This window comes from Phyllostomus hastatus, unplaced genomic scaffold (genome assembly GCF_019186645.2).
Source record: "Phyllostomus hastatus isolate PE091 unplaced genomic scaffold, TTU_PhHast_1.1 phas_contig_571, whole genome shotgun sequence".
NCBI classification, from domain to species: Eukaryota; Metazoa; Chordata; class Mammalia; order Chiroptera; family Phyllostomidae; genus Phyllostomus; species Phyllostomus hastatus.
In genome coordinates this window covers 11,094-30,691 of record NW_025333913.1, presented here as the reverse complement: position 1 = coordinate 30,691, position 19,598 = coordinate 11,094, and the positions used below count along the sequence as shown (strand labels likewise).

The window sequence follows — 19,598 nt, the reverse complement described above, 5'->3', positions numbered from 1 at the left end:
CTGACTTTTGAGGCTCAGTTAGTTGGTTGTTCTCCCACAAAGCAAGAAGGTGTTGCTGGCTCAATTAGAAGTCACGGCACATGCCCTTGTTCCAAATAGGGTGCCCTGTCAGGGTCCACATGAGAGGAAACTGATTTATTGTTCTCTCTCACATCAACATTTCTCTCTCTCTCTTTCCCCATCTCTTCTGCTTCATCAAAATAAACAAGTAAACAAGTAAATAAATGAATGAGTAAAATTTAATAAAAAATAAAAGGTAAAAGAAAGTACCAAGCATTTTGAGTAAAAAAGAACAATCTTCTCAGGAAAATAGGTTGCAAGAGGTACATTGCTCAACATCAGAGTAGGGCACAGCCTGCCCAACACAAGGCGGAGAGATGTGTTTTCTTCTCTTTAGTTAACTTCACCAACATGGTCTCAAAACTAGATGCAGTACTTTGTGTTGTCTGAAAGCAGGAAGAACCACGACTCTAATAACCAATGACCCTCAAACAGAAAGAGGCCAGGGAGAAATAAGTCAGATTTAAATGATCATCCCTGGCTGGTGTGGCTCAATGGATTGAGTGCCAGACTACTAAGCAAAGTGTCACAGGTTTAATCCCAGCCAGGGCATATGTGTGGATTGTGGGCCATATCCCCAGTATGGGGTGAGGAAGAGGCAACCACACATTGTAGTTTCTCTCCTTCTCTTTCTCCTTCCCTTTCCATCTCTCTAAAAATAAATAAATAAAATATTTTTAAAAATGCTCTAAATTTTCTTTAAAAAACATATAATAACTGAACAATTCTCAGAGGACATGACTTTGAAATCCCTAATAATGATTTTTAATCTTTCCCTTAAAAGTCCTTAAATTTAAGTTACTGGGCAGTTCCAGTTTGAGAGCATTAGCTGCTTATTCTCCTTTCAATGTTTCCTCTGAAATACTCCTACAGTATTTTTTTCCTTTCACTACCACCTGCTGTCAATGTTTTAGTTCTTTAGGCATCAGATAAATAGCCCCACTTCAGGGTAGACAACAGTCTGTGTAGGTTTTCAGGCCTGTACTTCCATTCCTCCTGGGGGTGGGCACACTGACTCAGGGCTTGCTCTGTGAAAATAGAGAAAGGAAAGAAGTAAATTCAGCTTCTTAAGCTGTGGGAGGTCTTAGGGAGAGAGGAAAGTGAACATAAAATATCAAATTCCGTGAGCATCGGATATGGGCACATTATATGCAGCCAATCAATTCTAGCCTCACACCAACCAGGTTTTCTTCCCATATGAAATAAAGGGTTTTTATCTTCCATCAACAATCAATTATCCAAAGCCATGCCCTGAAATTCCATGTAGTTCTGACTCTGAGTACCCAGAGTGCATACAGACCCCACAGGTTCAAGGCTTAGTTACACAAGACTGTCTTTACTGCTGATGCCAATTGCAAGTGAGTACCTCGGCTACTCACATTCCTGCCTAATCAAGTACAAATTTGGGATTTTTCATTACCCCCTCATGTGTTATAAATTTGTAGGAAGACACACAGAATGTAGAAAAGACTTTACTTACTATTAATGGTCTATTTTAAGGACACAAGTCAGGAGCAGCTGCATGGGAGAGACACCCTGGGCTTGACACTGGGTGATAGTGATGAAGCCTCCGTATCTTCCCTGCATTCCACCCCCTCTCAGAACCTCTCTGATTCTTATGTCGAGGCTATGCTTTGTTTGTTTGTTTGTTTGTTTTGGGAGGGTTCCTTATGTTGGTATGTTTAATTAAATAGTTGGCAATTTTTAATTCTTTTTAGCTACTCTTCCTTTCAAAGATTTTGTAGGATTGGGATATATGAATAAAAGAAAAGACACATACTAACCCTGAAAACCTCAGTGGAAGCCTGTATGGTGAGTATTATGAACCCAGAGACCTAAAGTAACCACGCAGACTGATCTGAAATGACAACTCTCTAACTGAAACTGAATCGAGACAGGTGTTTATGTTTTAGTCTAGGTTTGGTTATTTAAAAGAATGTCGATCTTCATTTTATATGGTGTCTTTTGTTGCGCGTGGGTCACCAGCCAGCAGTGACCACGGAACGCTGTGGATGGCTCGACGATAAACACGCGAGAAAAAACATGCACAGAGACAAACTAGTTTCTGTGGGGAAGTAGGGACGAAATGGCCACCCCCCCTAGTGGGGAGCGCACCGATCCACCGTCCATACCTGCTTTTATTAGGCTCATTTTGCATAATAACTCAGGTAACGTACAATACTCATTAGGGGAAGTAAGGAATATAGAAAACAAAGAACTCTGCCGGTCTATTGAGTTGGGGGTCAAAGAGCTGTAAGGCTGAGGAACAAACTAGCTTCCTCCTAAGACCCTCCTCATTCAACTGAGAGCATTCTTGAACAAAGAAGGTTTCACAGTAATTTACATGTTCTTTCTTAGGCCTGATCACCCCGGGAAATCCGCACTTCCCAGTACCGAGCTGTACTTCCCCGTCATTGTTTCAGGCTTAGGTGGAGCGCGGGAACTAAGGCCACCGAGAGATAAGGAGATTTTCTTCCGGACGCTGAGAACTCAGACTTTGTCAAAGCCGAGGAGTGAGGGTCCATCACCCCCTTTTGCTGCAGCCCCCCAAGTCCTTCTTTTGGGGGGGCCTCCCAAAGTGATCGTGCCTGGCTTGGGTTGTTCCCCCGTGGGGAATCTTACCCGTCTTTGGCTAACCGACCAAGCTTTTTGGGGGTTCAGCAGCAGAAACAGCATTACTGCCAGGGAGATAAGCCTTTGTCTCCTTGCCGGCTCACGGTTCCAAGGGCGTTCCCTTAGCCTTAGCTAGGCGGGGGTTTCAGCTTCTAATACCAGTCAGGGCGGTTCCCAACAGTCTTTTGCATCCTTGATAATATAACTCTAAATTGTCAGAACTGTATCTTTCTTTCTGTCCTCTTATTGCATCAGAACAGAGAGAAAAATGCTTTTTTCATTGTTATTTTTATGATATTATTTATCTGCTACTATCCTTTACTCATCAATGTAAAACTTTATCTATTTATTCTAACTTCTGTCCTATCCCAGATTTCACTTATTTTCCTTCTCCCAAATCTGTAATTCATCACCAATAAGTTTTTGTAACCCCTATGTTTTCCCCTTTGATTGTAATATATAAAATAAGGTGGAAAATTGCCATTTTTTGGAGTATTTTTTCAATATCTTGAGATATTGTTTACATTTTCAAATTAACTTCTAAAACTTCTCCACATGTTTAAACATTTCTTACTTTGACATTTACTTGGCACAGTGTGGCAAGATTTCAGACAAGCCCATCCAGGGTCATGTTGGTAGGTCCTAGCAGGAGACCCACTCTTCTTCACCAACTCCTAGAATTGTGTCAGATGGGTTTGTGGGAGTTTTTCTCAGAATTCTGGATGTCCCTGTTCTAAGGTAAAAGGTTGGAATTTATTAGAGCTATTGTTTTAAATCCTCCATGTGAACCTACATGTTAAGAGTTCAGGGAAACCAGGTTAACAATGAGTTGAAAACCCAGACAAAAGCGAAAACGGATGGCTGCTAATTTTTTATTCAATTTTATTATATTTTTCCATTATCAATTATTTCCTTTTTACCACCCACCTCCTAGCAATCACCACACTGTTGCCAATGTCTCTGAGCCTTTTTCCTTTTTGCTCAATCCCTCCATCCCCTAACCTCACCACCCCCCACCAAACTGCCTGTCATCTGTTCTCCATCTATGAGTCTGTTTCTGTTTGATTTGTTACTTCCAGTTTTTCATTAAATCCCACATAAGAGTGAAGTCATATGGTATTTGTCTTTCTTATACAGGACACTTTCTTATGAAACCTTTACTGTCCTCCGAACCCGTGCATAATTTGGTGGTAATGAAATTTACAGCATTCTGTTTTTACAGCCTGATACACAAAAAAAGCATGGGTTTATAGCTCCCAAGTGTACAATGAGCAAAGCTCACACTAAGATTAAATAACAAATAATGTATAACAGGTGGGTCATAGTAAGTAACATTCCACTCCAAGGTCAGATGATTAAAACTGGATTAGTTCATAGTGTGCCCTTAATCTATAAGTAAATTTAATACAAATGCAAAATACAGAGAAATGAGACAGATCATGAAAGCTTGTAGGTTCAAAATGATCCAGAGTGTTCTTCTTTTAAAGACCATGTCATACCGACTGCCTCCCATTTACCTGCTTTTGTGTTTTGAGAACATTCAGCTTTGACTTCCATCCAAGGTGAAGGTTTTGCAGCGTCACCAATGATTTATCATTCAGAAAGACAAATGCTGCAACTAAGACTTCCTAAGAATCCCTTCCTCGTACTTTAGACATTATTATCTGACCAAGAGATTGCTCACCTATGTGTTCTGTAGGTTGATTTGTAATCAAAAAGGTCAGTGTGGACAAAAAAGGGACCACACACTAAACGTGACAAGATCAGGAGAGGCCTGCATGGTGGGACTTACAAACTCAAAGACCTGAGGTGACCACAGAGGATGGTCAGAATTAAAATTTTTAACCAAAGTGAGTCATGGTGGGTAGTCCTGTCCTAGGCTGGTATCTTTCCTGATAAAGCTCAGTCTTTATTTTAACTGAGGGTGTTTATTGTCTTTCCCTCTACCATAACTTACCTTTAAAATGTCAGGGTAATTTTATTTTTCTCACACCTCTCCATGCACCATAGCAGAGACCACATACCTTCTCCTTTCTGTTGTTATTGTGTTAATCATTTTTTAAATAAATCAATAAATTTATTTTTATTTTTATTATTATATTTTTATTTTAATTGTTGTTTAAGTATAGTTTTCTGTCTTTTACTCCCATCCCAGCCCATCCCCCCAGCCATCCCCACTTGCCTCTGATTTCCCACGCCCCCCTTGTTTTTGTCGATATGTCCTTTATACTTGTTCCTGCAAACCCTTCCCCCTTTCCCCTGAAATTCCCTCCTCTCTTCTCTCTCATCACTGTCAGCCTGTTCTCTATTTCAGTGTTAAGTTTTTACTACTACCTTTACTGTACCAACCAACCTAAAAAATGCATGTGTCCATTTGTTCTAGTTTTTACCAATCACAGAGATTTCTACATTTTGCTTTCTCCCAACTCCTTAATCTATTGCCAATGGATTTCATGTAACCCCTTAGGCCCCTGAATGTTACAATCCTGTATAAAATATGTTGCAAAATTGCCATTCTTCAGAACATTATTTCAGTGCATTGAGACTTTTCTTCCTCATAATCATCATCATGTTTGGACCAAGTAGATTCACAAAAATACTCTTCAGGTTGAAACATCTCTTACATTAACAGTGTGAACTTCCAAGCGTTTTGGTAGAACTTGTGTCTTTTTGGTGACCTGCTCTAACTGCAACTCTCCAGAGGCCTGCCAAGAGTTGCCTTACCACAACAAAAGACAGTCTTATCACTCTGATCCCTCAGATCATTTCAAATGATTTAGATGCTCTTCTAAAATCCAGAAAAGAAAATCAAGCATTTTTCTCTGATATCACATAAGAGAGTTGAGGCTTCTTGGGTGGGGTCAGTCCCAGATTTGCATAGCCTGCAAGTAGACTCAGACATTCTGTGTATTTTCTACTGGTACTAGGCATTTATGCTTAATCTTTTTTTTTTTTTTAGGTTTCCTTTTATATCAGCAGGATTGGAAGTTTAAACTCAGCCTTTCTCCTACTTCCAGTGATTGAGAATCCGGATGTGAACTAAATTCAGCCTCTGAGGTACACTGGTTCATAATTTGGAAGCTGGAAGGGAAAATGACCATTATTTCTGCTTTTGTGTTGACTGATGGGTTGGCTGTGGCAGGCACAGCTTTATGTAAAGAAGCAGCTGTTTGTTTAGCTCTGAGTGAGGCTGTGGCAGTGCGACCTTGTGACCAGACTTCCAGTGGCAGCTTCCTAACTTTCATTCCTCTATCTATTAATGGGTTTACAAGCACCATTCTTTGTAATAAAGGCTCTTCTACAATCATATTCATGACAGGTTTAATTTAATTGTCCTAAATGGGAAACAACACAAATGTCATTAAATGGGTATATAGATAAGATTTACGTATCTCTGGAATGAGATATAACTAGAGAATAAAGAGAAAGAATTATGTCAAAATAGTTTTGTTGCATCAAGGAGCCAACCTCAGCCTACATTTATATACTTTATAATAAAAATTTGCAAATTCCAGAAAGGCAAGAGAATTTATAATAAAAAATAGTCAATAAAAGTTTCTTTAACAGTAGAAAAGGAGGTGGAGAGGAGAAGAAAAAAGAAATTGCAAGAGGGCATGAGAGACTTTAATAGTAAGGGGCATGACCTTTATTTTCATTGTACAACTTCCCCAGTACATGCATCTGAAAACACTAAATAAATTGCATACTTTCAATATGTTAAGATTGGGATATTCAACTACAAATCAATAAATATGTTAAATTATCCAGACATAAATTAAAAATCACCTAAGGTATAAGCTGAATGGAAAGTACAAAACCAAACAGAGAAATACCTAACAGCAACATGACATTTTCTTGCCCATTTTTCTGTGTGTCCAGCAGGAGGCAGCAGAATTACTCTGCAGGCTGAAGCCTTTCTGGGCATTGCTGATCTCCCTGAATCAGCAGCAGCCACAGCCCAGCAGGGACCAGCCTCGCCAGTATCAATCATTCCACAGTCTCCCTAAGTGGTCCGGCTCCCCATGTGGACTGGGTCCACTCCTGCATCCAGCCAAGGGTCAGCCCACCAAAGCTCAGTCCTGTCCAGGAAACTTTTTCTTTTTTAAACACACTTTGTTTATCAAGTAGAAAATGGCCACTAACTCTTCGGGTATGATCCAAGAGTCTTTTCTCAGAAGTGCTCTCTGTGATCCTCAGACCAGGTGAGATTCAGGTAAATGCAAATGATCCAGAAGTTGTCCTTTATGACCCTTCACTTGTTTATGGATAATTCTTTAGAGCCATGATTTATCTCAAAGCTGGTTCCTATTACAAGGTAAAATCAATAAGCACAGGGCCCACATGTGTCTTATTCTCTTTTGAGTTTCCAAGATCCAGCTAAGAGCCTGACACATGACAGATGCTCTGCAAACACACGTTAAGTCATTAAGGGAAACTGCACAAAGGAAGCCTGTCACTCTGTGTGACACTTGTAATCACATTAAGTTTCTTAAAACTGAAATACTTGGTGTCAGCATGAGAGGAAGCCACTGCCTCCTTGGGGACATCCTTGGATCAGGCTTTTACTTCTCATGCATTCAGGAGGAATGAAAGGATCCTCCTCACAGTGACATGCTGGTATGCATATTATTCCTCCAAAATCTCAGCCCTCCACAGGCCCACCTTCTGGGATATATCTCATCACCCAGGGCTTAGGTTTTTCCTGTTTTCACAGACACATGCCCTGACAGAAACTCAGGATCCTCGACCCTTGGAAGAGTTATTTCCGGGGAGGAAAGAACATACCCTGACCTTAGAAGAATCAGGGAAGACTTTTCATTCTCAAAATTCTTGGGCTGTGGGACACATGCCTGTGGTTTGTGAAGACATCTGTCTAGGTCATGATGTCCTGGGGAACAAAGGGAACTTTCTGTGCAGAATGGGACAGGAGAACCCAGCGTCTGTAGTTGCTTCTATCTCAGAGGTGGTAAGGTTTCTACAAGAACCTCTCTTCTCCTGACAATACACAGGGCCCTGGTTGAATATTTACATGGAGATGCTCTAGCTCCTAGGCCCTGTGGACACACAGAGAGACAGAAATGACTCATACACTTCACCTCAATGGAGTGATGGAGGACACACAGGACATTTTGGGGATCAAACCTCAAGGCTAGCACCCTCTCCAAGCCTCAGGAGAACCTTCAACAGGCCCTTCTGTTGAACATTTGAAAACAGAGAGCTCTATCTGAAAGAGCACATCCCCCTGGTGGGACTGTTCTCCTGACACTGGACTCACAGTAGTTTCAATAATATAATGCCTGCTTTTTCACTGGGCTCTCCTTGCACTGATCAGGGTCCCTGGAAAGCCCCTGACATTGGCTGCTGTTCTATTTCTGCCCTGTAGGCGGAAACATTGAGGCACCCAGGAAATAGACACAGGAACCTGCTTTTGGCTAAGAAGACAGAAGAGGTTGATTTTCATCCCATGCTTAAACAGGCTTTTCTTGGGCCCTCCCTCTTGACTTTTCTGTCCCACCTGATACTTCCAGAGACTGTTAACAAAAACGGGCTGTGCAGCAAACCTGAGAAGCTCAGGGGGCCACGTGGCAGGCCTGACAATCCTCAAAAATATTCTGATCAGAAATTTCTAGCTGGGCAGGGAATGGCAAGTTGTCACATCCCAAGCCTATATTTGCCTTAGGAAGCATCAGTCTTTAGCTTGAGTGGGCCCTGATCTTTTTTTTTTCTTTATTTTTTCATTTTTTTTATTTTTTAGTTGGGGGGTGTCCATCCTGGATAGGATAACTTTGACACATTAGAGTGATTTCTTTTGCTGGATAATTTGAAGGCCCAGAGTCTGGAATAAGTGTATGAAACCACAGACTGTTTATGTTATCTGGTCCCCTGCACACCTTCTCTGTGTCCTATAAAAGGTAATTATCTTGTATTCATCAATGTGAAAAAATATATGTCTCCCTTTTGCTCTTTTTTCCTGTTCTGGAGATTTCCCTGCTATGTTATCTCTCACCTCCTAATGGATTCTATGCAATGCTTTCACTTTGTACTTTGATTATAATGTACAAAATAAGCTGCAAAACTGTCCTTCTTCCAAGGATCTGAGTCCCTTCTCCAAGGCATATGTGGTCAGTTTTGCTCAGAAAAATTCACCACATTGCTTCAGATTTTGGACGTTTTTTACTTTGACAAGGCCTGGGAGCACCTAGTCTCTCAGAGGGTTCTGTGTTGTTCTGTCCACTATGCCTGGCATCATCCATGGCAAGGTGAGTTGGCCACCAGAAAGCTTCTCAGGTAGAAATCAGTGATGGTCCCAGCAGCCAGCAGTACAAGGACAGGTCAAACAAATAGACATGGAGAGGAATGGTCTATCTAAAATTGCCCTGTAAGGAACAGTAAGCTCAGAGTCACCTGACTTTTCACCACAGTGTTTTCTTCCTGGGACACTCAGGACTTCTCCTACTGCACACCCCAAAACTGCATGTGCTACTGAGAATTCTGTTCTTGAGTCTTTCTTCCTGGAAGCAAGAGCCAGTCTGCTGACAGCCTGAGATAGAAGGCAGGGCTTTGATACTATTATCACCATGCTTGTCCTCTTCTCATCCTTAAATTCATGTCTCTGACCTTCCCACTGGGAGGAATAAAACCTACATGAAGCAGTTGAGAACATGAAGAAGACTGGATGCCAGCTGGGTTGCTGTGCTTCAAGCAGAAATAATCTTCAATGTCCCCATTTTGATGATATTTGGGTATCTTTCTAAGGTGAAGACAGACCCAAGACCAAGTCACCACATAGGCCAATGGGGGCATAAGTAGGCGATCCTCTCAGGGATATATGAGTGCTTATCAGCCGTGGCATTGCAAATGTACCCTACAGATCAGTAAGAGCAATCTCTCCTGAGAGCTTATTACATGTAGAGTCTCTGATCCACTACACCGCTGCCATTTCGGAATTTGCAGTTTAACAGAATCTGGAGTCTTTCCCTGTGCACAGGAGAGCAGGAAAAGTGTTTGTATCTTTGTGTCAAGAGATCTCATTTTAATATCTAGGAATAAACAGAACTAACCAAAGAGGTAATAGACCTGTATTTAGAAGACTACATAACACTGAGGAAAGAAATCAAGGAAGACAAACAAATGGAAACGTACACCGTGTTCATGGATTGGAAGGATTAATATAATCAAAATGTCCATACTACCCAAAGCAACTTACACATTCAATTCAATTCCTATTAAAGTACCAATGGCTTATTTCACAGACATAGAACAAACACTTCAAAAATTTATATGGAATCATAAACGACCCCAAATAGCTGCTGCAATTTTGAGAAAGAAGAGTAAAATAGGAGGGGTCACAATACCTGACATTAAACTATACTACATGGCTACTGTAATCAAAAGAGCCAGGGACTGGCATAAAAACAGGCGCATGGACCAATGGAACAGAACAGAGAGCCCAGAAATAAATGCAAGTCTCAACAGTCAATTAATATTTGACAAAGCAGGCAGCAACATAAAATGAAATAAAAATAGCCTCTTAAACAAATGGTGTTGAGAGAACTGGACAGCCTGTGCAAAAAAATGAAACTCGAGCACCAACTTATACTTTATAAAAAAATAAATTCAAGGTGGATAAAAGACTTAAATATAAAATGTGACACCATTAAAGTCCTAGAAGAGAACCTAGGTAGGAAAATCTCAGGTATTTCACACAGATACTTTTTTACTGACATGTCCCCTAGAGTAAGGAACATAAAGGAAAGAATAAACAAATGGGACCTCATCAAAATTAGAAGTTTCTGCTCAGCTAAAGAAAACAGTATCAAAATAGAAAAAGAACCAACTGTATGGGAAAACATATTTGCCAATGATACCTCAGACAAGGGTTTAATCTCCAAAATATATAAAGAACTTACATGACTCCACTCTAAGAAGACAAGGAATCCAATTAAAAAAAGGACAAAGGACTTGAAAAGACACATCTCCACGGAGGACATACAGAAAATCCAAAGACACATGAAACGTTGTTCAATATCACTAGCTATCAGTGAGATGCAAATTCAAACCAGAATGAGATACCACTTCACACCAGTTAGAATGGCCATCATAAACAAAGCAACAAACAACAAGTGTTGGAGAGGTTGCGGAGAAAAGGGGTCCTTAGTGCACTGTTGGTGGGATTGCAGACTGGTACAACCACTATGGAAAGCAGTATAAAACATCCTCAGAAAACTCAAAATGGATCTGCCTTTTGACACACCAATTCCACTGCTGCAGCTATATTCTAAGAATACTAAAATACCAATCCAAAAGATCCTATGCACCCCAGTGTTCATAGCAGCACAATTTACAATAGCTAGGTGTTGGAAGCAACCTAGATGCCCATCAGTAAATGAATGGATCCAAAAACTATGGCACATTTACACAATGGAATTCTACGCAGCAGAAAGAAAGGAGCTGCTACTCTTTGCAACAGCTTGGATGGAGCTGGAAAGCATTATGCTAAGCGAAACAAGCCAGACAGTGAAAGACAAATACCACATGAACTCGCCTTTAAGAGGAACCTAAACAAGAAAACAAGTAAACAAAGAAGATATAACCAAAGACAGTGAAATAGAGGACAGGCTGACAGTGACCACAGGGGAGAGAAGAGGGAATTTCAGGGGACAATGGGAAGGGTTTACAGGAACAAATTTAAAGGACAAATGGACAAAAGCTAGGGGAAGGGTGGTAATGGGGGGGAGAGGGGAGGGTTGGGTGGGTGGGCTGGATTGGGAGTAAAAGGTAGAAAACTGTACTTGAACAATGATTAAAATAAAAATAAAAATGGGGGAAAAATATCTCATTTTGCATAGGCACCCACATTAGTGGCACAGCTGCTGAAGCTGCATTTTTAAGGTGTCATCTGGGCATTCTGTTGTTTCTGAAGCTTCACAGGTGATCTGATGCATAGCAGGGTTGGCAATGGTGACATACCTGTGATAGGTTTTTCCTTTTCCTATAAAGATTGTATTTATTTACTTTAAGAAAGAGAGGGAGGGAGAGAGAAGAAGAGGAAAACATCAGCGTGTGGTTGCCTCTCATGTGGCCCCCACTGGGGGACCTTGCCTGCATCCCAGGCATGTGCCCTGCCTGGGAATTGCATCAGCAACACTTTGGTTCACAGCCTGCACTCAATCCACTGAGCTCCACCAGCCATGGCTACGTTTTTCTGTCTTAGCTTGAGAACTTCTGCTGTGAGGGGAAAATTCAAATGTATTAGAAAGAAACGATGGGAAAGGCCAATGTGCACAATATAGGGAGCTGTGGAGAATGACCCAAATCCTCCAAGCCTGGCTTCTGCTTTTCCAAACTCAGCCTGATAGTGAATATTTGTGAGTGTTTATATGCATGTGTACATCTCTGTGATGTTAAGAGACCTCAGGAGTTTCCAGGGAACCAAATTATAGAAGGGCAGTACTGGTAGAAGGGACAAGGGTGGCAGAATGAAGGCATGGAGTGGGAGGGTCCGGTGCACAGACGCGGCCCCAAGCTCATATGACAAGGATAGTAAACATACCCCAGAGTAAAGCTCAGCACACAGGGAGGACTCACAGCAGACTGCACCATTCTGGACAAACGTGCCTGTGAGCCTCACCGAACCTCAAGTTTCTGTCAAAGACACAGCCACAGAGAAGACAGCAGACATCATGGGGTCTCTATCAGTCTCTACCCAAAGAGGACTTGTCCACTGGCAAAGGATCCTGGTGGCTGGTAATTAGGGACAATTCCTTGGGGTAGACTGAGGTTCTGACACAGAGACTGGCCTGGATCTCCTGAAGAGGCCAGTGCTGGGAGAGAAGAGGGAAGGCTTCTGTTTGGAAATGAGGGTGAAGGACAAAGGAGCAGAGCAGGATGGGGAAGCAGGCTCAACAAGAGGAAAATTTCATAATCTGGAAGTGGTGAGAGGCAGGAAAACCTCAATTGTAATTTATTTCCTATTGTTCATCATTGAGTATTGAATTATAAAAACTGCTAATAATACTGATTTATGTCATGAAACACTAGAAAAAAACCTTATCCAGGGCTGCTTGACATTTTCTTTACCACCAACCTCAGAAATGGTTGAATGCACCCTAGAAGGTACAAGCCTGGAATTGCTCATTCATTCAACTCCAAGTACTTGCAGCCTCTTGAAGTTACTGCAGGTAGAAGATCAAATGTGGCCCTGCTTTCATGGTGCTCCTGTTCTATGGAGGAGAAAGTCAAAAGGAAGGAGGTAGGTGTGATGTCAGGTACCTATAAGAGCCATGAAAAATGCAGAGCAGGGTGTGATCAAAAAGTGCAGACAGAGGAACTTTAGAGAAGGTAGTCATGAAAGGTGATTTCAAAATGCCCCTGAGTGTCAGAAAGAGTCTAAGCACAGTGAGGGCAAGAACAAAAAACACCTCGGAAAGAGTATTTGAAGCTGAGAAGATGAGTTCCAGAGGTGCTCAAGTAATGGAGGTCATGCTATTGACTGACCATGGGAGACACACACACACAGACAAAGGATGAGAGTTAAAGAGACCTGCTCTGGATTCAGGGCCTCGTTTTTCAATCACAATGCTTTCAGAAAAACATCATTTTTTTTTCTTATTTTCTAGTTCCACTCTTCAACTTCTGGTGTTACCCCACCACAGCTCAAAAAACTATTTTATCAACCTATACTGCTGAAGAAAAGGAATTGTTTCTACATATTTGCAATAAGCCTCCCAATGTTTCAGGCCTCCAGTGGTACAAGGGGGAAGGCATGAACAAAAATAATATAATTGCATTTCTTACAGAAAAGTGAAGAGTGTATTTAAAATGTCCTGCATTTGGACAAGTGCAAATAAAACAAGATGGGTCCTTTCTGATAAAGAAGGTCCCGAAGATGATGCAGGAATGTACACCAGAGCAGTCTACCTTACATATTCAATAAAAAAAGAAAAGGGATTTGGAAGGCTTGAAAGGCTTACTGTATATGGTGAGTGATTGCTCTCTGTTCTGTGGGTGTTGGTTGAAGTGATTTCTGCTTCTCACACAGGAAAGATAATCCTGGATATCCCTGCATTCCCCTCTGCATTTTGTTTCAGGTTGGGATTTGAAATTTAATGCAGGAATACACAGAGTGTAGAAAAACTTCCTAATATCTCAGTTCCCTCCCAAATTCCAGCCCTGCAGACAGTCAATGCAGACAGGAGTATACTAAGATGGAAGGAAGGCAGAAGAGTGAGACTTGTCTCAGTTAAGCATTCTGAGCACCTGCCTATGAACTTGACCCTGAGAATGATCCTGTTGTACTAGGTCAGAGCATGGTCTGAGAGGCCTCCTGAAATTCTTCCCAAGCTCAGTTCAGAAACCACTCTCCAGAACACTGTCCCAGGGATCTTGACTCCAGGGAGTCACGTGATCCTGTGCTAGCTTGGGGTTAGTCTCCTGGGAAAGGCTGAGTGTATAATGCTTTAACAGGTGCCCAAGTCACAAGGCTCCAGTGCTTGTCACCAGTTGGGGCTCAGGCCCAAGAGCTACATCCTGGCAAAAATGGAATTCAGTATCATGTGGGCCTCTGTGTAGAAAGCACAGATAGATAATGTTCTTGGATATACCTGACTGCCCTGTGTGACTTAGGAAGGTTCAGAAGAAGTCAGCATCTCCAGAAAGAAACTAAGGAAAAAAGATGCTCCTGGAAGGTCCTTACTCATCAGGGATTAGCCCAGGGGATTTTCTCTCAATGAATTTGTGTGGATCCTTTTGTGTTAGGTATCCGTAGTTCATAGAAATACACTTTGTTCCATGTAGTAGAAAAAAGAAAAATAAGAAAAATAATGTATTTTTACTTTAGAACCAAATTACCTGCAGAAACAATCAGAGTTACTGCACAGCTCTCCTGCTCAGGTGGCCTATCCTGACTCATTTAGCTTACACTCACCTTGAAAGACCTGACATACCTCTTGGTCCAGAGGCCTGAGTAGTCAACTGACCACCAGCTTGCCCCTGGTTGCTATGTGTTATTTCTGCACAAACCCCAGCCTCTGGGGTGTCCTGGGAAATGATGCCTCACAGAAATACTTCAGCTGGTTGATAGAAGTCTGTGCAGCTGGAAAAAAAACACTTCTTGTCAACCAGGCTGTCAGGTGGTCTGTGAAGAATCAGAATTCCAGAATCTGACTCCCACTCTTATATCTTTCCTTAACCAAACACTGATACTTAAATGACACCTGAGAAAATCTGTACTTTCCACCACACATATAGCTGGAGGCCATACATTCTCTGAGCACCCAGATTTCCATGCATTTTGTAGTGAGGCACAGACCTCATGGGTTCTTTCAAAGACTCAAGTTGACTGAGATGTGAGAGGAGTCAACTGTGGTTGAAGAAGCTTTTGGAGAAAGGAAAGGTACTACACAGGGTGATTTTTACTCTTTTTCCTGCAGAGCAAAGTTATCTACACCCAACATCACAAGCAACTAAGTCAACCTGGAGAGTTTTGACTTTCATCCATAAATAATAGTGGTGTTGAGCATTTTTTTCTGTGATGTTTGGCCTGTTGCATATATTCTCTGGAGAAATGTCTATTGAAGTGTTTTCTTCATGTCTAAGTCAGTTTATATGTGGTTTTGTGGTGACTGTTGAGTTGTAGAAGACTTTTTGTATATTTTACACATTAACATTTACTTTCCATATGATTTGCAAAGTATTATCTCATATTTCATAGGTCACCTTTCAACTTGTGTTTTTGATGAAGAAAAATGTTTCATTTTGACAAAATCCAAATTGTCTATTTTTTAACTGTTGTTTTTAGTGTCAGATTTATGGAAATCATTGCCAAATCAATGTCATAGTGTTTCTTCCTATTCTTTCTCTAAGTATTTTATAGTTTTAGGTGTAACCTTTACAATTTGATCTCTTTGAGTGAATGTGTGTGTGTGTTGTCAGACAATAACCCATGTCACTTGTCTACATGTGAATATTGTTGTGCAACCCATTTGTTGAAAAGAGTGTCTTTTCTCCATTGAACAGTTTTTACTGCCTAATAAATTATTTAAAAAAGCTAAATGCTTTTCTGCTTACCTCAAACTTCCTTGGCTCCAGGGATGGATATGGTGGTAAGCCTGCCTTCCCCAACATGGATAAAAGTTGATATAAGATGTGGGACCTGATGATTTGTCAGGGGAAGAAAAAAGAGTCCTAGAAAAAGATCAATAAAAGCTCATGAGAGAAAAATTCTATCTGATGATGAGGTTATAGGACATATGAGCTGGGAAGGGGTTTTTGGAGCTGCTAACTCAGATGACTGAGGGAATATGAATGGAATCATACTGGGGTTATATGGGACTAGAGACTAGCTGCAGCTCTCTCCTTACATAATTTCACCCGAACTTACACAATTGTTTGCCTGTAAATGTTGGGAACATACTTTGGTGGCTGTTACATAGCTCACTGCAGGCTGTGAGTTGCTGAGATCTGAGTAAGTAACATGGCCCCATTAAGCTCATTATTATATTAAGCTCATATTAAGCTAATTCTTAGCCAGTCACATTGCTTATTTCTCTACAGAGCTTGAATTAGCAGTCTCCCTTGTAGCCTACAACACCACAGTCACAGACAATAAGGACACTGGGGTCCTGACTTGCAACACAAATGCACTCTTCATCCACTGGTTGTTCAGGGGCATGAATCTTAAGATCAATGAGTGCATGATGGTATCTGAAGACCACCGAAGCCTCACCATCGACCTTGGGAAGAGGGAAGATGCTGGATTTTACTGATGTGAAGTTTCCAACTCCATCACATCTACTGAAGTTGGCCTGTTGTGCTGGATGCAAAATTTGAGTGACCCTCCTGTCTTCCCGTATGTTATTAAATTCTAAATAAATTTTTTTCAGTATTATAATAATTTTTTGAAGATGAATAGTTCTTAAGAGATTTGCATTGCATCAATAAACACTCAAAAATGTGAGCAGACATTGTCATTATTATTGCATTAAGGTCATATTTCAGACAACTGTCATCTCGGGTTGGTCTCATTTGTACCATGTCCACAGTGGAGGTGACATTGTGTGTAGGAGACCATTCCACGTGGTGTGGGCCCAGCTCCCACTCAGAGATGCACAGGGTCCACGCCCATGCATAGGTCCTCTCATGGGGAATGAGGCCTACAATGTGCCTAGGCCACCTTGAGTCTTGCTCTTGCTAAAAAAGTCCCTCATCCTGAATTGAGGTCATTCACTGCTAGGTAACTTGCTAAAATCCATGCTGAACCTTCCAAGGATGAGTGTAACCAATTCAACCACTTTTGCCTTTTCATTTGCAAAGATCCCTCTTCTGTGATGTGATTAGTGGCATCAGCTCCTTTGTTTTCTGTAAAAGGTAACTACCTAAAGCAAACCTGTGCATAGTAAATGAGGACCATCCTGTAATGTGTGGAGAAACCAAATAAAGACTGGTCACTGCAAGGGCCAAGGCTTTTGCTCCCCTTGAGAGAAAAGCCATTCTGTCCCTTTTCCTCCACCAGATACCGGAGTCTGTGTGAGTATCTCATTTCATCTATAATGACTTAGGCACTGCGGGCCAGAGTCTGCATCAATTGTGTCCTTCAGAGGACAAACAGTGGTCCTGTGTTAACCAATGGGAGCAGGTGATGAGCTCAAAGAATCTGAGCTCCGTCCTTCTTCATGTAAACATGTGGAGGGCACCAAGACACTGCTGTAGACAATGGGAATGGACAAGAGGACACTCCTGTGAGTAGTAACACTGATCTTTGTCTTTCTCTGTCTACTGCATCCCAACTTGTTCTTCTTTAGAGGGCTTGCCACCATCAGGAAAGCTTTGGTAGGTCTTCCTTGGATTTAGTCATTCAAATGTTTTACCCACTGCTCTCTCTCTAATTTCTCTTCTGATTTCTTTCCATGTCCCTCCCTCAGGTGAGGCTTGTTCCCTCAAACAATTCACAGTATGGACTCAACCTTTTATTGTACTTCTTCTTATCAACCCAGATTCCAGTGCCTGGGAGGCTAACTATTCTATTGCAGGGAGAATTTCTTTCCAATTTCACTACAGTTGTTGGTTTTTCTTCACCCACCCTAGCTGTCCTCTGGGGCCCAGAGCACAGACCCCAGGCATGATGTCACAGAGACCACTCCACAGAAACAAAGGATAGTCTTCTATGGGTTTAAAGATATTCCCTTAATTGTTTTGTTCTTATTTTTTCTTCGATCTACTGCATTGGATACTATGTAAATAGGCTGTTGAAGACGTCATTTTTAAATTACAAATGTTTTGAATGTATGATATTTCCATTAATTAGTATGGAGAAAGGCAAGCAATTCATTGATTACACATATTTAGTTTTTTTAAAACCACATGTGCACACATGGTTCATGAAGCTTCTTGCTCTTCTTAAAGAAGTATTTGATATTTTTAATGTGTGAACAATAAAACCTATTCCATGGCAGCCACAATCATTCTTATTAGTCCATTAAAAGTATTTCAATTTTGTAAGTACACACCAATATTATATAAGTTGTTGACTCATCTTTAGATATGCCCTTAATAGATTTAGCAAAAAAAAACCACATTATTTTATTTATGAAAAAATATTGGCCATTAATAAGCTAGAAATTGGGTTAGCTTTTATTATATTGTAATTTATGTAGCCAATTAAGTTGAGGAATCTTTATAAACCAATTCTAATTATTTCCAGAAAGGTGGACATACAGACATCTATTCAGAGAGATACAACCAATGACCTGATTATTTAATTTTAAAACTAATTAACATTCTGAGAATATCGTGAAGGTCTCAGGGCTTTCCAATGTCTCAGGAAAAATTGAAGAGAAATTACAGTATAGACAAAAGCAATCTCATGAAATAGTGAGCAAATTGTGAATGCCATCAAGAAATCAATTCAGGAATATGTTGCTAAGCTTGCAGATGTGTTTCGATCATATATGAATAAGCGATGATTACAAGCCCAATCTGTGGCTGGATACCTGGAACTGTTTTGTCTGCAGGAGTTGAGAATAGAGTTCTCTGGGAGTCCCAGAGTCAATGAACCAAGTGGCATGAGTTTGAGGTCATGGAAAGATAAGATGAAACTGTACAGTTGCAGTACAGTTATACTGTACTGTACAGTTGCAATTGTTCATGAATATCAAATTAACATGGCTAAAAAGAAAAACTTTAAATTCATATTTGAAACGCTCAAGGGGAAAAGGATTGGAGGCCAATCAGGAACTGAATAAGGGTCTTGAAAATTTGTGGGAGAACATGAAGCCTAGTATGAACTTGCAGGACTGAATGTTACTCTGGTAAAGCAACCTTATGTTTGGAGAACCTTAGGATGAGTTTTGGGCACATCCACTTATACTCTTAATAGTGTAATTAAATTAAATATACCCTAGGTAGACTTGGAAACATTGAACTTCTAAGCAACTATTTTGCACAAATCTTGAAACAGAACAACAATAATCCGAGAGATTTGTGTAGACTTTAGAAGCCATATTGCTTCTAATTCAAAAGCAAGTGCAAAAACAAAAAGTGCAACATAAAATATGCTAATTCAGCAGCTAGTCAAATAAGCAGAGCTTACCATTTTGCAGGTAAGAAGGAAACCAAATACTCTCTTCAGGCAGTTGAAGACATGTTGAAAACACAGCAGATTACCCAGTCTTAAGGTTTCAAAGCCTCTTTCATATTATATTTCACAACTGCACAGTTGAACTTATTGGCCTGTGACTTATTTTAGTATATGCCTAGTGCTATTTATATACTAGTGTTCTGTTTAGGTAGTTTTAAAGTTGCTGTTCATGTAAACTGAGGACTGTCTTGTACTGCTAAGAAGAAATACAGGGAAAGTCCATGAAAGAAAAATGTCAGGGGGCTTTTATTGATTGCACATCATTCTTCTAAAGTCGCTCACATGTAAC

General features: G+C 40.7%; 1 pseudogene; it reads left to right on the top strand.

Annotated features, from left to right (window-relative positions):
* The window catches only part of LOC123824511, a 52,720-nt pseudogene extending 33,375 nt beyond the window's left edge, over positions 1 to 19,345 (top strand).
* Positions 19,346 to 19,598: the final 253 nt, after the last annotated feature.